The 18587-nt window shown below is 45.2% G+C and overlaps 1 non-coding gene across 1 annotated transcript; it reads left to right on the top strand.

The window, feature by feature from the left end:
- The first annotated feature begins 14395 nt into the window (after positions 1-14395).
- On the top strand, positions 14396-14468 carry TRNAT-UGU (transfer RNA threonine (anticodon UGU)). The gene has a single exon. It is a non-coding gene; the product is annotated as a tRNA-Thr (tRNA).
- The last annotated feature ends 4119 nt before the right edge of the window (positions 14469-18587 follow it).

Genomic DNA, 18587 nt, shown 5'->3' with positions numbered 1-18587 from the left:
CCTGGGCCGGGTGCAGTGGCTCACGCCTCTAATCCCAACACACTTTGAGAGGCTGAGGCAGGCGGATCACCTGAAGTCAGTAGTTCAAGACCAGCCTGGCCAACATGCTGAAATCCCGTCTCTACTAAAAATACAAAAATTAGCCAGAATTAGTGGCACACACCTGTAATTCCAGTTACTTGGGAGGCTGAGACAGGGGAATCACTTGAACCCAGAGGCGGAGGTTACATTGAGCCAAGATCATGCCATTGCACTCCAGCCTGGGCAACAGAGACAGACACCATCTTAAAAAAAAAAAAAAAAAAAAAAAAAAAAAAAAAAAAAAAACAGAGGAAAACAAAAAGGCAGCCTGGAGACAGAAGGAGCTGTTGCTGCCTGAAAGTTAGAAGAAAATCAGGAGCGCACTTTCCCAGAAGCAAAGCAAAGAAACATCTCAAGAAGAGTTGGCCAAGCCCAGGGCCCCAGTAGGGTGAAGACTGAGCATCGACCATTGGCTTTGGCAACCTGGAGCTCGAAAGAGAGGAGACAAGGGTAGTTTCAGTGGTGCATGGGAGGGAACCTGTGAGAGAATGGGACGTGAGGGACGAAGCAGAGACAGCAAGAGCACACAGCCCTTCCCAGGAGCTTTAAGAGAAACAGGAGCAGAGAGATGGAGGAGGAGTTAAAACTAAGTCTCGTATGAGGCGTTTTATGTTAGGAGATTCCAGCATATTTATATGCTGATAAGTGTGAGCCAGGGGAGAAGGAAAATGTGAAGACGTCAGGGGAAAAAAGTAATCACAGAAGCAAACCACTTGATCGGAGGGAGGGTTTAGGAACCAAAGCACACGTCGGGAGTTTGGCTTAAGACGGGCAGAGAGAGTTCTCGTGAACTCCTCCCTTAGATCCCTAATCACTTATCTCTAAGCTATATTTGTGATATCTTAAATCTTGAATCAATCACCAAATGTGGTATTTATTCACCCCATAGTATTGATCATCTTTTGTCACTTGATTTTCATTCTCACTGCCATCATTTGGTAACTAAATTATCACATCTTGGAGAATCACTTGAACCTGGGAGGCAGAGACTGCAGTGAGCCGAGATCCCGCCACTACACTCCGGTCCAGGCGACAGAGTGAGACTTCATCTCAATTAAAAGAAAGGATAAAACATGTTTGTTTTAATTTTCAAACCATAACCACACTTAGCCCCTATCTGCCTAGAGGAGCAGGATGGCCAGTTTCTTTCCACAATTCCCCTCTCCAAATACCCTGAGTACACATAAGGTGGCACACGCAGTCCATGGATCAGCCCATGAGAGACTCCAATGCTCTCCTTGAAGCTACAATCACTGATGTCCGGACGCTGGTCTCTGCTGCCTCCTGTCCCTTCCCTGCTAAGGCAGGGGTCTCTGTTGGAATCCAGAGAATGAAGCAGGGAAAGACAAGCCCCCAGTAGCTAGCCACAATGGTCACCTTGTTCATCAACATCCAGCAGACAGGGCAAGAGGAGGAGAGACTGTGTAAGCCAGGCCTGGAAGGGATACCCAGGGCCACACCTAAAGAGCCTGGAATATTTGGTCTAGCTCTATTCCCAGGAAGAAGAGAAAACAGGTTTGTTGGATGGTAATGACACATGAACATCTTATGAACCTGGGATAATAATAGATGTTGCATAGGGACTGACTGAGGATAAGAGATTATAGGTGACACAAAGTTTCTTAGCATATTACTTGGCACTTACATGATGGGTAAATGGTCAGCTTCCTAAGTCTTCTCCCTTCTTCCCTCCTCCCGAGTCTCTCTTTTCGCCAATCCTTTCCACCCTTTGTTTCCTCGTTAGTATTTCTAAAAGTTCTATTTTTCTCAAGTCATTCCTCCTCGCCACCCCATTCAGAAAATGCTGGTAGCTCCCCCATTGCCTTCAGGACCAAGTCCAAATTCCAGAACCTGGCATTAAGGCTCCCACCCCAAATGGATTGCTCTTCCACCCCTATTCCCATCATGAAGCTGCTCTATTCTCAGAACACACCAGGTGGGTTCGCTGCAAGTGTAATGTGTCCCATCTCTGCCCCCACCCAAATCTTATTCATGTTTCAAATACGAATTCATTTCCTACCTTTTCCATGAGCCTCCTCTGACCACGCAGGCATCTGTTCCTCAGCTGAAGTCCTGTAGCACACATCATCTCTTCTCATTGGACATGTGTGACATTTCTTCACATTATTCATTAATCTATGTGAATCTTCCTCCCACAACTGTGCTGGAGTTCCCTCAGGGCAAGAACCATGCCTCACTCTAGATTGCCTAGCACAGTCCTTTTTGCAAAAAAAGATGATTAAATAAATGTGTTAAGGCACACATTTCAAGAGAAAGATGTACTAGAAAGAGCTCAGATCTGAGCTTTAAAGCCCAAGTGCAACATTTGCAAGTTGCATGGTTAGAAACAAGGTCTTCCTTGAAAACATCTCTAAGTCAGAGCTAATTACACCCACCTGACTGGGTGGTTTTGAGTATTAAGTGAGATAATTATATAAGGCACCTAATAAGTACCTGAAGCACGGTGGGCCCTCAACAAATTCCCTTCTCCTGCCACCCTACCTGAAACTGACCTAGAATGACAAGGGACAAACCTGTTAGGAGACAGGCAAAGATGACAAAGGCACTTTCCATTCCACAGCTCAGAGATCCTGTTCCAGGAAGCATCCGTTTTGACAAGGTGTGAGGACTCTAAGGGAGACTAAAACTCTAAGGGAGACAATGAGATGCTAGCAAGCTAGAAATCAGAGGCATTTCAAGAACTATTTCCACACCAACAGCCTGACCTCAGAAGGGCACTAGAGACTGCCCACGGCTTTGTACTGCAGGAAGGTGAGTATTCAACCCTAAAGAGGCGCTGGTCCAGAAAGCTCTGGTTCAGTATCCCAGTGGCTGTGGTCTGACCTCTAGCCTGTTCTCAACCAAATGGAGGAAGATGGGGGGTCACTCAGGCCCAGACCAGAAAGTAGGCTCAGCTCCCCTTTACTTGTTGGCAAATTTCCTAACCGGTCATTAGAAGAATCACTCTGTGGGACACCCAGTTGAGTCCATGCTATTAATAACATGATAAATGTATGCAACTCAGGATAAAAATAATGCTCTGTACCTACACAGAAGGATGTGTGCATGGGCCTGTATGTCCTTTGAAGCACCATTAATGATTGCACCTTTTTTTTCCAGAGCAGCCTCTGACACTTTATAATCTGAGAAAAAAATGGCAGAACTTCTGCATCTCATGTGGAGCAGTTGAGTTTACTGCCCACCTGTTTTCTCAGATAAACCCGAGTCAGGCTCCTGACTTTCTGGCCCACCCACCCAGGACATTGCGCAGAGATTTGCCTTCATTTCCTCATCTGTACCCGGTGCGATAATACTTACCTTGCAGGTAATCATGAGCATTAAATAGAGGAGACTAATCTTCCTAAAGTGCTGGTATTGTGCTTGCTGTTCCAACCCTGATAGCCATCATTACATTATTACAAGTCAAGCTGAAGGGCAGCAGAATAAATTGTAAGAATGTATTAAGCATGGGTAGGGACGAAGTCTGGGCAGCCACAAGCAAAAATGAGAAAGGGATTTGCATGGTGGGACTGGCATTTGCTCATCTCCATTTTCGAGGCCTCTGTCTGGGTTCAACAGTTCTTCTAAGATCACGTGTGGCTGTCTGGACACTTTATTTGTAAGCTTTTTCTGCTTCCAAGAGTTGTGAACTCATTTCAAGCGGCTCATTGGCAACCCTCCTGCCCATTCTGTGCATATTTTACAGAGGACAGCTTTGAGGCTTAAGCAAAATGGCATTTGCAAGGTCACAGAGCTCACCGGTGGCAGAGCTGGGATATAGGACTATTGAATTCAAAGCCCCCCACCCACTCTTTACCTCCCTCCCCTTTCTAAAGCATGACCCACTGGAGCTTTCACAGCGGGGGCTATAGATTGTGGAAAAAAGTGGCAACATGATGGTGAACTTGCATCTGACCCAGTGATTCCAAATCCCCTTAAAATTGAGGCAGAGACTCCACCAAAGGGACTGGTGAGCCCTGTGACTGGCCCCCCATCACCATGACAACACTCCTGTTCCAGCGCCTCAAGGGATCTCCACTCTCCTACCTTCTCACCTAGGTGGGAAAGGTGGTGTCCTCACCTACATGTACGGCCAAGTTTCCCATAATTAAGAAGATCTAGCTGGATCACTAAAATGGTCTCCATGCTGCACGTTACAACTGCACATCTCAGGACCCAAAGCCTTCACTGGACAGAGAAAACCGTGCTTGGGTGACTCGTGACTCGACATTTGCTCTGGACGTGTCAGTACAGAGGAACATCGGTACCGGATCCCAGACACAGGGCTGAGCCCAGCTGGTTCTCATTCTTTTCTGGGGCCAGGCCTGCTGCGTGGTTTCATTTAATTGAATATTTTGATTGTTTGCTTTCTGTAGCCAGAAGCCTGCAGGCAGTAAATGCCCTTTTCCATCAGTTCAAGAAAGAAAATGTACCTGCCGAGGTAGTATTTGCTTCGCTGAGCTGCTGACTTATTTTAAGAACTAAATCTTTCCTGTTACTATATTTTTCACTCTGGGGTGTGCGCGCTCCAAGACTGACAGTAATTCAGGTCTAGGGCAGGAGCATCCTCTCAGCGATGACGTAGCGCCACCTACTGACCACTTGCTCAACAGCAGCCACGTTCAACAGCTACGGTGATCTCGACAGACACGAAAATGTTTTGAGCTCTCAGCAAGAAGGTCTACATGCATTCTTCCCTTCTCACATAGCAGAGCTTGCCCAGCAGAATTGTGCTCCTTTTATTTTTTAACATAAATAAGTTAAGACACAAGGCTCCAGCAAGAAAGCTGAGCAAATTCTCCACTTGACAACTGTTTCATACTTCCCGACTTTGGCGGCTGTCATTTACAAATGATGAGCTAATGAGAGAGGAGGCTAATGCAACCCCCAGGTGCCCAAAACACAAGCATGGAGAAAGACAGCACTCCTGTGGAATCTGATACAATCCTCTTGTCTTTTTTAGCCCTTCATACCAGTGTTTCTACACTTTAGGTGCAAGATTATCCTCACAGCACTTCTAAGGAGTATAAACCCCAGGGTAATTATTTACAGGTTACCACAGCAACTCATATGTAAAGAGTTGGAAAGTCCTTCCTCTGTGGTGATTGAGAGTAGAGATGGGGCTGTTTGCAACCCCCTAAACACATTGCCCCCTTGCCACATGACAGCAAAAATTGAGAATTATCATCCTGTCACCACCCAATGGCTCTGGGCCCTCAAGCTCCCAATTCCTCACGGATGTCTACAGCAGCAGAGTCTCTTGACCTTCGCACCATTGGGTTAGATAGGTCTTTGTTGTTGGGAGGCTGCCTGTGCATTCTGAGCATTTAGTGGCATCCTTGACCTCTACCCACTGGTGTCACTGGCACCCCACCACTGTCCCCAAACTTCCACCCCTGTTATAACAATCAAAATACCTATAGACATTGCCAAACGTTTCCTGGGGGTTCAAAATCACCTCTGCTTAAGAACCACCTAACTGGAAGGCAAATACATGGAATATAAGAAGAACAACAACAGTAATAATTACTAGTACTGCTATCATTTAAAAGGTAAAATTGCACCAGCAGCTAATGGATAAGTCACTGGCTTCCTAAAAGGCACTAATTATGTGCTGAGACTTTATGGCCTTATCTTATTTAGTCTTCACAACCAAGAAACCAGTCTGTGTTGACAAAGCATTCACATTACAAAGAAACTGAAGTTCAGAGATGCCAAGTAACTTGGCCAAGGGTGCAGAGCTGTCAGTGGCTGAGCTACCATTTGAAACCAGACTTTCCTGACTCTAAAATCAGAGCCTGTCACCACCTCCAGATCCCAAGGCCACATAGCACAGATAGTTCGGGAACAGTCCTCATTCTCAAAAGGTCTGACAGAGTATGCTAGTACTACTCAAATAATATATCTAGACTTAGATTTAAAGACATAAAGACTGTAGCTATCCTCCATAAGGAATTGACCCAAAGTGTGACTGCTGCGGAGGTTTTCCAATAGGGTAATAGAGCAGGTCAGAGCCTTGGCCAGTAATTGACTGTATGGCCTTTATTTGGGGTCAGTTACTTAAGCTCTTGAAGTCTCTTCTTGTTCAATTATAAGATAAAAAATTTGTCAGAGCAATGGTACTCAACTCTGGCTGCACATTAAAATCACTTGGGTAGCTTTTTGATATGGTTTGGATCTGTGTCCCCACCCAAATCTCATGTAATCCCCGATGTTGGAGGTGGGGCCTGGTGTGAGGTGATTGGATCATGGGGGCAGATTTCCCCCTTGGTACTGTCCTCAAGATACTGAGTTCTCATGAGATCTGGTTGTTTAAAAGTATGTGGCACCTCCCTTCTCTTTCTCTCTTGCTCTGGCTCCTACCGTGAAGACATATCTGCTCCCCCTTTGCCTTCCGCCATAATTGTAAGCTTCCTGAGGCCTTCCCAGAAGCCAAGCAGATGCCAGCATTGTGCTTCCTGTGCAGTCTATAGAATCATGAGCCAATTAAACCTCTTTTCTTTATAAATTACCCAATCTCATGTGTTTGTTTATGGCAATGTGAGAATAGCCTAATACAGAAAATTGGTACCAGGAGTAGAATATTGCTATAAAGATACCCAAAAATGTGAAAGCAACTTTGAAACTGGGAAATGGGCAGAGGTTGTAAGAATGTGGAGGGCTAAAAGACAGGAAGTTGAGGGAAGGTTTGGAACATCCTTGAGAGTTGTTTAATGGTTGTGATTAAAATGCTGATAGTGATGTGGACAATGAAGTCCAGCCTGAAGATGTCTCAGATGGTAATGAGGAACTTATTGGGAATGAGTAAAGGTAACTTTTGAAATGCCTTATCAAACAGCTTAGCTGCATTATGCCCCTGCTCTAGAGATCTGTGGGACTTTGAACTTGAGAGTGGTAATTTAGGATATCTGGCAGAAAAAATTTCTAAGCAGCAAAGTGTTCAAGATGTGACCTGGCTGTTTCTAACAGCCTAAGCTCATATGTATGAGCAAAGAAATGACCTGAAGTTGCAACTGATATTTAAATGGGAAACAGAGCATACAAGTTTGGAAAATTTGCAGCTTGGCTGCATAGTAGAAAAGAAAAGCCCATTTTCAGGAGAGGAATTTAAGCAGGCTGCAGAAATTTGCATACATATAAAGGATCCAAGTGCTAATAGCCAAGACAATGGAGAAAAAGCCTCAAAGGCATTTCAGAGACCTTTGCAGCAGCCCCTCCCATCATAGGCCCAGAGACCTGGGAGGAAAGAATGTTTTTGTGGGCTAGGCCTGGGGACTCTGCTGCCCTATGCAGCCTTAGGACACTGCTCTCCACCTCCCAGCCACTCCAACTTCAGCCATGGCTCAAAGGCATATAGCTCAGGCCACTGCTTCAGAGGGTGCAAGTCATAAGCCTTGGCAATTTCCATGTGATATTAAGCCTGCAGGTGCATAGAGTACAAGGATTGAGGCCTGGGAGCCTCCACCTAGATTTCAGAGGATATATGGAAAAGCCTGGATGTCCAGACAGAAGCCTGCCGCAGGGGCAGAAGCCTCATGGAGAACCTCTGCTAGGGCAGTATGAAGGAGAAATGTTGACTTGGAGCCTCCACAAAGAGTCCCCACTGGGGCCCTGCTTAGCGGAGCTGCACAAAGAGAGTCGCTGTCCTCCAGACCCCAGAATGTTAGAGCCACCAACAGCTTGCACCATGTACCTGGAAAAGCCACACTCAATGCTAGCCTGTGAGAGCAACCATGGGGGCTGAACCCTGCAGAGTCACAGGGCCAGAGCTGCCCAAGGCCTGGGGAGAGCACTTCTCACACCATTGTAACCTGCACGTGAGACATGGAGTCAAAAGAGATTATTTTGGAGCTTTAAGATTTAACGACTGCCCTGCTGGGTTTTGGACTTGCATGGGGCCTGTAGTTCCTTCCTTTTGGCAGATTTATCCCTTTTGAAATGGGAATGTTTACCCAATGCTAGTATTCTCATTGTATCTTAGAAGTTAGTAACTTCTTTTTTATTTTTCAGGCTCATAGGTGGAAGGAACTTGCCTTGTCTCAGATGAGATTTTGAACTTTGGAATTTTGAGTTAATATTAGAATGAGTTAAGACTTTGGGGGACTGTTAGGGAGGCATGATTGTATTTTGAAATGTGAGAAGGAAATAAGATTGGGAGGAGTGCCAGGGGTGGAATTATATGGTTTAGATCTGTGTCCCCACCCAAATCTCATGTTGAATTGTAATCTCCAATGTTGGAGGTGGGACCTGGTAGGAGGTGATTAGATCATGGGGTCAGATTTCCCCCTTGGTGCTGTCCTCAAGACAGAGAGTGAGATCTCATGAGATCTGGTTGTTTAAAAGTGTGTAGCACCTCCCCTTTCTCTGTTGCTCCTGTTCCTGCCATGTAAGACATATCTGCACCCGCTTTGCTTTCCACCATAATTATAAATTTCCTGAGGCCTCCCCAGAAGCTAAGCAGATGCCAAAATCATGTTTCCTGTACAGCCTGCAGATCTGTGAGCCAACAAAACCTCTTTTCTTTATAGATAAGCTAGTCTCAGGTGTTGTTTTATAGCAATGTGAAAACAGCCTGATAGTTTTCAAATGGAATGCTTAAGCCCAACCCCAAATCATTTAAACTAGAATCTCTGGGTCCCAGGCAATGATATTTTTAAAACCCTCAGGTGACTCTAATAGATAGCCAGAATGGATACCCATGAGGTTGATGAACAGTGAGACCCTTAGTTCTGTTTTTCTAACTTAGGTCCCAACTCTCCTAGGATCAGAAGCCACTTTTCTCCTTTACTGGGATCCATTCTGGGGGGTGGCTAGTTTCTCTGTCTCATAAGGCTGTCCCAAAAGCCTTGATTAATTTCCTGGAACTTTCTGACTGTCTCAACTGTCCTGCAGTCCCTGAACTGATCATTCCCAGCATCTCATTCTACCACCAAGAGGTATTGAAACCCCATCCCACTCTCCTGTGGTACATTTGGGTTGGAAACTCCTACCAAAGGCTGCAAAGAGCAGGGAACATGACAGAAGACAGTTGTGTCCAGTGAAAGACTATCTTCTCCTTAGCCTCATTGAATGCTTGCCCTGTCTGACTTTAATAAGGTTAATTCTAATCTGTGGTTTTTCCGGAGGTGAGAGAATCTCCCCTTTATGAACATGACTCACTGGCTTCTATTTCAGCTCCCAAAGAAGAGTGATAATGTCTCACTTAGCAGGTGCCTGAAAGAAGCTTTGGCCTTATGAGCCCCATGTTCTTCACCCTTTTCTATGCCTCCTGTCAACCCTATTTCTACAACAGGAGAGCTTCATGCAGCACTCTAAGATACAACTAACAATAAAAGTAATTTACACCACTTACTATACTCCAGATGCTAAGCTCTGCTTAAAGTGTTTACATGCTTCATTTCATTTATTCTTCACAAGTCCCCACATGAGATGGTATTATATTATCATCATCATTCCCATTTTGTAAATGAGGAATCTGAGTTGACTGTACTGCCTGTTCCTCTTCCTTAGCACTGGTCCCCACAGTCCACCCATTATCTGAATAATGTCTGTTTTCCTACTAGTCTTTATGCTTGGCAAGAGCAGAGGCCACATCTGGATTGGCTGACCACTTAATCCCCAAATTGGCAGGAGCAGAGCCAGAACTGAGACACGAGCAGGCTGGCCCCCAGGGCCGTGTGTGCTCACCCTCTGCTGTCATAGAAGGTGAGTCTGCAAAGCTGAGAAGTGGGTTCCTGGGAGGTAGGTAGGCCATTGGGATGCATAAGAGTCAGGAAAGCAGTGGAAGAGAGAGTTTTAGGAGGAAAAGCAGTCATCAGCACTACGTGCTGCCAAGACACCAAGCCTTCACCCACACAGAGCTTACCTAGTGCCAATGAGGGTCATTTTGGTGGAGCCATAGGGCCAGAAGACAGATGGGGCAAGTGGAATGTTGAAAGGTAAGGGTCAGATTAAATGTGTGGGGACAACTCACTGGAGTTGAAAGGTGGTTTTTATTTTATTTTATTTTCCACGAGAGAGACACAGAAGCAGATGGAAAGGATCCAGTTGAGCATAAGAGGTTGAATAAAGGGATAAAGGGCATAGTGGGTCCTGCTGGGGTCCTTAGAGGGAAGAGAGGGCTGGGCCAGGCTCAGTGGCTCATTCCTGTAATACCAGCACTCTGGAAGGCCGAGGCGAGCAGATCACCTGAGGTCAAAAGTTTGAGACCAGCCTGACCAACATGGCGAAACCTCGTCTTTACTAAAAGTACAAAAATTAGCCGGGCATGGTGGCAGGCGCCTGTAATCCCAGCTACTCAGGAGGCTTAGGCAGGAGAATTGCTTGAACCCAGGAGGCAGAGGTTGCAGCGAGCTGAGATCACGCCACTGCATTCAAGCCTGGGCAACAAGAGTGAGACTCTGTCTCATTAAAAAAAAAAAAAAAAAGAAGGCTGTCTTTGGGGACAGATAAAGCTCCTCTACCATAACCGAAGGGCAGGCAGGAAAGTGAACCCGGTCACAAAGGTCCAGGTGGACAGTCCATGAAGGGAGGTGAGGCCGGACCCGTGCTGAACTCTTTGCACCCAGCAGCACATTACACCCTGAAAGTGTGTACTCTCCTCGCCCCACTTCTCAGGTGAACAGGAGCTTCAAAAGTTAGGTAATTTTCAGAGGCTGGGAAGGAGGGGGTGAAGAGAGGTTGGTGATACACTCTGGTTCTCTGTCCCCACCCAAATCTCATCTTGACTTGTAATCCAAATTGTAATCCCTATGTGTTGGGGGAGGGACCTCGTGGGAGGTTATTGAATCATGGAGGTGGTTATCCTCGTGCTATTCTTGTGATAGTGAGTGAGTTCTCATGAGATCTGATAGTTTTATAAGGGGCTTCTCCCCCTTTTGCTTGGCATTCCTCCTTCCTGCTGCCATGTGAAGAAGGACGTGTTTGCTTGTTTGCTTCCCCTTCTGCCATGATTGTAAATTCCTGGGGCCTTCCTAGCTCTGTGGAACTGTGAGTCAATTAAACCTCCTCCATTTGTAAATTACTCAGTCTCGGGCAGTTCTTTATAGCAGCATGAGAACAGACTAATATAGTTGGTCAATGGGTACAAACATACAGTTAGATAGAAGGAATAAGTTCTAGTGTTCGATGGCACAGTAGGATGACTATAATTATCAATAATGTATTTTATATTTCAAAATAACTAGTAGAAAAGGTTAGAAATGTTCCCAGCACATCATTTCACGCATGATGGAGTGCAAGTTCCTTCTTCTCATGAAGTCGCAGCTTTTTTCTGGCACTAGATAAGCTCAAAGATTCCTTCTGGCTCTGACATCCTCATACTCTCCGACCTTGAGTCTGACTGTGGACAGGACAGTAGAAGGTCTGCTCCCAGGAGGAGAGGATGCGCATGGGACAATGATTCAGAAGAGAGCCAGACAGTCTCTACACCAAGTGGGTGGGAGAGCTGTCCTGGGCTGTCTCCTGTTTCCCACCACCTCAGGGATACCAGGGATTCAATGGGGAAGGGGAGAGGATATAGGCAGGGGACAAAGGAGAGAATGAGGGTGAAGGAGGTGAGAAAGCAAAGAAACTATCTTCTTAAAGCAAAAAGAAGTCCCTTTAACACAAAAAACAGCTGAGGGACATGGCTGGGACTTGCTAGTTTTCATCTCCTTTCTCTCCCAACAAAACTGGACCCTGGGATGCCTTCCCTCCTGGCAGTGCCAGAAGCTGGAATCTCTCCACGTGTTTTTCTGCTCAGAGTCGACCATAGACCAGAAGTAAATGCTCAACCTTTGAAGAACATTCCCTTCTATGTTCGTTTCTGGCATTTCACAGTTTCCTAGCACTTTCAAGTTCACTATTGTGTTGAAACCCTCAAAATGCTCTGAAACAGACAGGGCAAAATTGTCACCTCCATTTTACAGTCTTTATAGGATGTCTACTTTCTTTATCTTTATTTCATCTTACCATTTAACTTTGTGTCCTTTTTCTCACAGTACAGAAATTGGAATTGAAAAGAGGAGAGGTTCCATTTGTCTATCACATGCTACCTCCTGCTGCTGGGAGATCACGCGCATCAGTACTGGGAGGAGGGGCCAGGGATGGTGCCGTGCCAGGTCAAGGGAATGGAAGAAGGGAAATTCAAAATTCATTTGTTGGAATCCTAACCCCCAGTACCTAAGGATGTGACTTTATTTGGAAAGAGTCTTTTCATAGGTAATCAAGTTAAAGTGAGGTCAGTGGGGCAGGCCCTAACCCAATATGATTGGTGTCCTTATAAAAAGGAGAAATTTGGGTACAGAGCTATACATAGAGGGAAGATGATGTGAGGAGACACAAGGAGAAAACGGCCATCTACAAGCCAAGGAGATCCTTCCTTCACTGCCCTCAGAAAAAACCAACCCTATCAACACCTTGATTTCATACTTCTAGCCTCCAGAGCTAGAAGATAATACAGTTCTGTTGTTTAAGTCACCTAGTGTGAGGTATTTTGTTCCAGCAGCCCTAGCAAACTAATGCACTCCTCAAAATCGCCTCTGAGGTGGAAAATAAGCCAGCTCTCTAAGGCTCTTGCCAAGGCAACATAAGACATTAAAATCAGGCTTACACGTTTCAGGTGGAAGGAACATGTGAAATTAGAGATAATGGTGCCTGCAGGTAGCTTGAGAGGGAGGGAAAATTTGTTTATGAAAGATGCAATTGACTGAGGAGTTTGACCTTTACCCAGAGTACAGTGAGAAGGCACTGGAGGTTCCGGGAGCTGAGGAGGGACAAGAGCCATGCATTAGGCAGTAAATCTCAGAGCAATGGACTGGGGAAGCAGGAGAAGGAGAAAACCAGATAAGCTGCAGAATCTAAGGGTGGTGCAAAATTCCAACACAGATGGAGAGGCAGTGCAAGTGAAAATAAGGCAAAATGATGAGAAGACAGCTCCTAAAGCACTTTCCTGATTTCTCTTTTCTCTTAATTTACTAAATGAACATCATCAGAGATGTCATTCATCTCAACATTTGTTGAGCATCTACTATGAACCAGACACTATTCTAGGTGTTGAAAAGGCAACAGTGAATAAAACAGATCAAAGCCCCGGCCCTCAAAGAGCTGACATTCTATCAGGGAGAGATAGATGAAGAATAAAAAACAATAAGCACATTATCTACTACAAAAGAAAGTTAAGTAGTATGGAGTAAAAAGAGCAGAATAAGGAGGATGGTGCAGCTGTAAATAGGGTTTCAGGACAACTCTCATTGAGAGAGTGGATGTAAGCAGACACTTGGAGATGAGGGAGAGATGCCTGCAGCCCACTTGGGGAGCATGATCTTCATTCTCTTTTTCACGCACTGACGGATCATGTTGTGGCCATGACTTCATTCCTTTAGTAAATGGTTCATTAACCAAAAGGGAATGAAGCATAGTGATCCTGACCATTAAAAATAGAGCAGGGCCTGGGTGCGGTGGCTCACGCCTGTAATTCCAGCACTTTGGGAGGCCGAGGTGGGCGGATCATGAGGTCAAGAGATCCAGACCATCCTAGCCAAAATGATGAAACCCTGTCTCTACTAAAACCACAAAAATTAGCTGGGCGTGGTAGTGCACACCTGTAGTCCCAGCTACTTGGGAGGCTGAGGCATGAGAATGGCTTGAACCCGGGAGACGGAGGTTGCAGTGAGCTGAGATCACACCATTGCACTCCAGCCCAGGCGACAGTGCGAGATTCTGTCTCAAAAAAAGAAAAGAAATAGAAAAAAGAAAGAAGAAATAAAGGAAGGAAGGAAGGAAGGAAGGAAGGAAGGAAGGAAGGAAGGAAGGAAGGAAGGAAGGAAAAACAAAGCAGAGGCAGAGCTTTGCTTGTTCATTCTGCCTCATCTAGCATTATTTGAGTACTCAGTAAATATGTGTTGAAGCAATTAATTCATCCCAAATCAGTAACTTAGTTTATGAGAACAAAGACCCCCCCATAACTTCCCACTTCCCTGAAAGTACCAAACTTGATACAATTTATCAAGGAAGCAAGATTGAAAGATTTATTGAGAGGAAACACCCCACTGAAAATATGACCAGAACACCATTTCATTTTTGCACTTTCCCTCCCAGCCCTTGTCTGTATACGTAAGTTAGGTATGATTTAGTGTATTGTAATCACAAACATATGATTCGAGGCTTCAATGTTTTACATTTGTCATCATGTTGTAAGCACTTTTCTCTATCATTTCATAGCCTTTATAACTACCATTGATAGTAGATGCATGGGGTCAAATTCTCACAGACCGCCAGGTAAACCAATGCTGTTGGTAAGATCTCTGAATTCCTAGAAGCAACGTTTCACGTGGGCTCCATAGCTCAGTGGTTAGAGCACTGGTCTTGTAAACCAGGGGTCGCGAGTTCGATCCTCGCTGGGGCCTACTGTCGGCTTGCTTTTATTTTAGTCCATAGTATTTAAATACAGAATAGAGTCCAAAATGGAAAACGTGATTTCCGAAAACGTTACGCCTAGCAGAGTTAAACATTAGTTCTCCTGAAATGCAAATGATGAGCATCCTTAATGTGCATTAGAAGTGACCCGGAGGAGAAAATCCTGGACCCCCAACAAGAAGCAGGCAAGGGTAGGAGGAGGGGGAAACTGGCCCGGCAGCTCCAGTATTACCCGGACCTGCAGGCCGGAGTACCGGAAATGGAGGCTTGAGGCTAACGCCCTGCACACAGGCACCATTCCCTCAATGAAAACCAAGTGGAGGCGGCGGCCTTGGCAGTGAACTCGGCTGCTGGCTAACAGGACGGGTCGTGGCGGCGCCGCGCCTGCCGTTACGGTGCGTGGCCAGCGGGCGGCGCTGTGGCACCGCTCCCCATCGCCTCCCGGGAGGCCGGCGGCTGCGCTTCTCCACGCCCTGCCAGGGCCGAGAGCGCGGCCAGCGTGGCCCCCTGGCTGACACGTGGCAGCCCAGGCCCGACAGCCCGGTCTGGCTCCAAGGTCCTGCCCCCTTCCGAGGCGACTCCCAAAAATAGTCCCGGGTTGCTTGGGAAGCCAGTGTTTGCAGCCTTTCTGACTCCGTGTTTTCCCTGAATTCCTCAATGCCGCGTGACTACAGAGTCACCAGAGGAAAGTGCCAACAGCCTTTTTTCTGACCACATGAATTTTTCCAACCCAGGATTTCTCTTCCCAGATCTAAGGGCCAGAGCTTGATAAAGGACTGTGTGTAAAGACGCCACAAGCCGCGTGTGGCCGCTGGGTGCTTGAAATGTGGCTAGTCCAAATGGCGATGTCCTGAAAGAGTAAAATACACATGGAATTTAAAAGACTTGGAACCGAAACAGGATGTAAGCCATCTCACTAGTAATTTTTGAATTGATTCCATGTTGAAATATATTGGATTATATAAAATATACTGTAATTAAAATAATTATTAAAAATTGTATAATTACAATTAACTGTATTTTTTTTAATTGGTCTACTAGAAAATTTTAGGTTACATTTGTGGCTCCCATCTGCAGCTCTCATTTATCTTTCTGTTAGACGGTGCAGGTTAGGGACCCAGAGTCTGCAGCTCTCGTTTATCTTTCTGTTAGATGGTGCAGGTTAGGGACCCAGAGTCCTCTGACCTTGCGTTTAAGTTAATTCTTAATCTGGCTCCCACTAAGTAAACTGTAATAGCCAGAGAAAGTCTCTTTCATCTCTGGGTCTCCCCGGAGTCAGTACTGTGCCTGACAAGCAGTAAGCACAGCGTTCGTTGAGATGAAATTAAATATCTCCCCAACAAGCTCTTTAAAGCCAGGGAATTTATCTCCTTTTTTTTCTTTTTCTTTGTTGTTGTTGGTGGTGGTGTTTTTGTTTTTGTTTTTGTTTTTTTGAAAGGGAGTCTCCCTCTGTCGCCCAGGGTTGAGTGCAGTGGCTTGATTTCAGCTCACTGCAACCTCCACCTCCCAGGTTCAAGTGATTCTCTTGCCTCAGCTTCCCAAATAGCTGGGATTACAGGTGCCCACCACCACGCCCAGCTAATTTTTTGCATTTTTAGTAGACATGGGATTTTGCCATACTGGCCAGGCTGGTCTCGAACACCTGGCTTCAAGTGATGCACCCGCCACGGCCTCCCACAGTGCAGAGATTACAGGTGTGAACCACTACAAGGAATATGTTTCTTAAACTGAGTTCGCTTTGGGAGTGATGCAACTGTAAGACTTTCTGTTTTGGCTTGCAATATTTTAGATCTAGGAAAACACACTCAACACCCTCATACTTTGTTAATTATTTTGGCCTTCTGTGGTCAGGATATCTACTGCTAGCACTGCTGTGGGGGTGAAGTGTTCACAGTGCCTTGAGGACATGGGACCCACTGATGCAAGAAAAATACCCATATTATCGCAAAAGTATTAGCCCTTTACTAACACACTGAATGCCTTTTGGCAAAGCCATTTGGGATCCTTGAATACCTTAGTCCCAGGACTACTTACTCTGAGTTACTTGGTCATCAAGTAACAAAGTAGTAAGAAAGAGAAGTTTTTGAAGTTCTCTAATCCCATCTCCCTCCAGTCATTGCCAGTCGTCATCATTCCTCTCCCTTCCCCTGACACAAGCTGATCTCTAGAGAGAGCAAGTACCTGCACATGTGTATTTTTCAACTCTCCGAACTTTTCAACACCTTAGGCTGTAAGGAAGAGGAATACATTCTGGCTTTTCAATGCCCTAGAGATTGTTTTCTAACAGTCCTAGACCCTCCCAGGAAGGCTCACCGGCATCACCAGGCATCCTTCCAGAAAATAAAGCCACTTGCTAGAGAAAAACACTCTGCCTCTCCCCCAGCTTTCCAACATTTCAGAGGCCCCATTCAGTTTCCCGATCTAGACCCATGCAATACCCTCCAATGCGAAACCATGTTCCAAATGCTTTGGATTTGGTGTGTGCGATCCTTTAAGTTGATACATGAATTTTGAGGGTTTTCCCCCAGCTCAAACACTTCCAGTCCAGACTGTATTTTTGCCCCATGTATTTGAAGAAAGACCATATGAGCAAAGAAAGCAGAGTGGGCTCAAACATTTAGTCCAGAGGTTAGATCCAATCTCCTTGAACTGGCCTGGGGTTTTCAGCTCTTCCAACAAAACAACCCTGGGTTAATCCCCTCCACCTTTAAGTTGCTGTCTTCATCTGAGAAGAGGCTAAAAGTGTGAAATATCAAGTTGGTTAGACTCTGAAGTTCATTTCGATCCTAGAGAGTATACATAAGCGCTACAAAGGTAGGCAAGGAAAACTAAAATTATGAAAAAGGCGAAGGAAGAAGACTTGAAGACGATCAAAAAAAATGATCTGCAGAAAACGATGACAGGTGTTTAGCAGCTTCCATAAAGACAGAACAAGAGAAAAAGAATCAGAGAGGTTTGATGGATTCCTGTTAGGTAAGGTTACCTAAAGTAAAAAGATGGAAACTGCTTCTATAGAAGTCTTTTAAAAAAAAAAATCTATCCAGAATATGTCCAATCCTATCTAAAATAGTGATCATATGACCTTAAAAGTTAACAACCCTGGTATTTTATGCTTTTGTTCTCTTAAAACCAAATTGTCTACACTCTTCTGGATGTTTTGCATAATATGAAGAACTTGATGAATATAGGGACCATTTCCTCTGTTAGTTCTTCAATCCTCAGATACATAGTTCAAAAGTCACAATCCTTCATTGAGGGCCTCCATGAAGGCAGGTGCACAGCAGACTGCAAGGGGGAATTGGTTCTAGTCCAACTGAACTGTTCCCTGTTCCCTTACACCACTGTGATACAGTCACTTAACCTCACAAAGCTTCACTTTTCTCATCTTCAATGGAGGTTTTATGGCAACAGAGAAGAGCAAGGCTTTGAGGTTTCAAGATAAGGTATAAGCTTGGCACATAGTAGGTATTCAAATAAAATGTAGTTAAGTTTATTATGCTATGTGCACAATAAAGCCAAATAGTGAAACTTCCTTTGCAAAGATTATAACAGTGAGAGAAGCCTGGCATGGTTGACCCCCTCTTGCCTCTAGCCTCATGGACTGGCTGTCCTCACTCATTCCTGACTGAGGCCAAGTTAACCATGGGAGGAATTTAGTTTATTGTTTAACTTTGAAGCAAGAATTATAATAGTCCCTCCCTCCCTAAAACTAACTCCCTCCTTGCTCAGGGACTGAAGCTGCCTTTGTAAAACTGATGGAAGGCCACTAGATTATGGGAAGGGCCTGAATTCTGCTAAAATGTAAGCATCGTTTCTATAATCCCTTACTGCTCAGGAGTCATGTGGTCAGAGGTCACAAGATTTATGACTTCTCCAGTTGCTCCTATAGATAACATCACTATTGTAGCACCTAAGATTGGTCTTTTGAGATGTCTTTCAGATGGTTGCACCCTGGAAACCAACTAATCTATCCAGATTTGTGATTCATCACTCAACATTTCATGTGGCCCCCATCCAGAGGCAGACTCAGTGCACAAGGACGGTTCCTCACACCCCTATGATTTCATTCTCAACCAATCAGCAGCACACATTCCCTAGCCCCTCCCCCC

Source organism: Chlorocebus sabaeus, chromosome 25 (genome assembly GCF_047675955.1).
Source record: "Chlorocebus sabaeus isolate Y175 chromosome 25, mChlSab1.0.hap1, whole genome shotgun sequence".
In the NCBI taxonomy this organism is placed as follows: Eukaryota; Metazoa; Chordata; class Mammalia; order Primates; family Cercopithecidae; genus Chlorocebus; species Chlorocebus sabaeus.
Note: the sequence above shows the minus strand (reverse complement) of the source record. Positions and strands in the feature narration are given on the sequence as shown.